Below are 2,099 nucleotides of genomic sequence, written 5' to 3'. Positions count from 1 at the left end.
TGGCCTTCTAAGCATGTTGAGTTTGACAATGGAGCTGTTATGACCCAGTTTAGGCTGTCTGGTGTCGCTTTTTTTTGAGCTTTTGTGCAGTTTGATGTTGTCTGCTGATAACATCTTGAATTCTGTAGGTGAATTCTCATCTGAGGATGCTGTCCAAGGTTCCCCAGCAAAGAAGAGAGGTGGTAGGAAAGGTCCAGGAGTTCAGGATGTTGCTGAAGGAGAGGTGCTCATGGCATTCGCGTCGCCCCGGAGAGGTCGTGCCAATCACCAGCATGATCCAAGTGGGGAGAGCTCGATAGACAAGTGCGTGGTGACCAATACTGCAAATTGCTATGCTCTAATGTTTGGATCTTTGTAGATCTGTTCCAGTTGCTGATAGTCGTGAATATATCAACATTGATATTGCAGACAACTCTGAAGACTCGCCTACTAGTCCAACGCCAGCTGCAGGCTCTTCACGTGATCTCCTGCCTGCTCCTGCCACCCCAACTCGCAAGCCAGCAGGCCCTCCCAATTCACCTGTTGCCGGTCAGCGTCAGAAATCGCCTCATGGGCTTGCAGGCAACAGACAAGGCAAGCAAGCTAAGGATGTCTGGCCCTTTATTGAGACAGATGAGAATGGACGCAAGAAATGCAAGTTTTGCTTATATAAATTTCTTTCAGCTATTTCTTTGCACTTATTACTAAAAAAAACTCGCCAGGTTTATGCATGAACAGAATCCTCATCACCATGTGTCCACCTGGACTACTGCAGGCACAGACAACCCCCAAAAGCACTTCCGAGATGCTCATCTTGACGAGTGGGTGGAGGCGTGCGATAAGGCGCAAGTCAAAATCACAGCGAAGTGTGCTATGGCACAAATTGAAGCCTGGAGGCGACGTCAACATGGACAACCAGATGTTGCACAAGCAGATAACAGCCGGCCACAGTTCACCAAGGAGCTATTTGTGGATTACATTACTGAGTGGATTGTTGCTGACGATCAGGTGTGCTTTAAATCTGAATAAATATTTGCAGCCTTTACGCGTCATTGAAAATCCACAGCTTCGCAATATTTTTCTTTTGCTTCGTTCTGAGCTGCATGGGAAAGATATTCCTGGGCGGACCACTATCCGAACACGAGTTGGTGAGGTTTTTGAAGAGTATCTCAAGGAGCTTAGCCAGGATATGAAGGTAAGTGGCGAAAAAATTACAAAAAAATTCTGCTCTAATTCCTAATTATAGAATGCAGTTGGCAGCATATCCTTCACAATGGATATGTGGACTGACCCATTCTTATCGCCGTACATAGCGGTTACTGCACATTGGCTGCAGCTTGTTCTTGAAGATCGTGGTAACGGACTTCAGCCGCAGCTTCGACTTCGTGCAGATCTTATTGGCTTTCATCGTGTCCTCTCCAGACACACCGGTGAGCATCTTGCAGCTGCATTCCTTTATATCCTGGACCGTATCAAGATCACAAACAAGGTACAGCCATTTTAACAACTTAAAATGATTAAACCACTTACTATCCTTTAAAAATATATAGATTGGCTGGATTACAATGGACAATGCAACAAACAATGACACCTGCATGGAGGCTCCTGAGCAAACCTTGCAAAAGCGTGGAATTGCTTTTGACAAGCTTCAACGTTGCATTCGGTGTGTATATTTCAATAAATCAATTGCAGTTTATTGCTCAAAATAACTGTAGCTGCTTTCCACATGTTGTCAACTTAGCATGCCAAAGTGTTCTTAGTGCTATAACTGAACTTGAGTATGTCAAGGAAATGTCGCAAGATTTCGAGCCAGAAAGGTTTTCGCCACGCAATTTTCTTAATGCAGTCAAACGTGACCCTATCGCAACTTTACGTTCTCTCATTAGAGCAGTAAGTTTAATTTAATCTATACAAGATAGTGATTTGCCTTACCTCGATGTATAGATTCGTGCATCTGCACTGCGTCGCCAGCATTTTATGCAAATTTTAGTCAACATGAATATGGCCATTTTGCAGCTTCTCAAAGACGTTGAGACACGGTGGTCATCAACATATCTCATGATAGATCGGGCTATTCTACTTCGCGAGGTAACAATTTATTTTGGCATACTGTATACTTT

Source organism: Phanerochaete carnosa (assembly GCF_000300595.1).
Source record: "Phanerochaete carnosa HHB-10118-sp unplaced genomic scaffold PHACAscaffold_6, whole genome shotgun sequence".
Classification (NCBI taxonomy): Eukaryota; Fungi; Basidiomycota; class Agaricomycetes; order Polyporales; family Phanerochaetaceae; genus Phanerochaete; species Phanerochaete carnosa.
The sequence above is the reverse complement of the archived record's forward strand: the minus strand, read 5'-3'. Positions refer to the sequence as shown.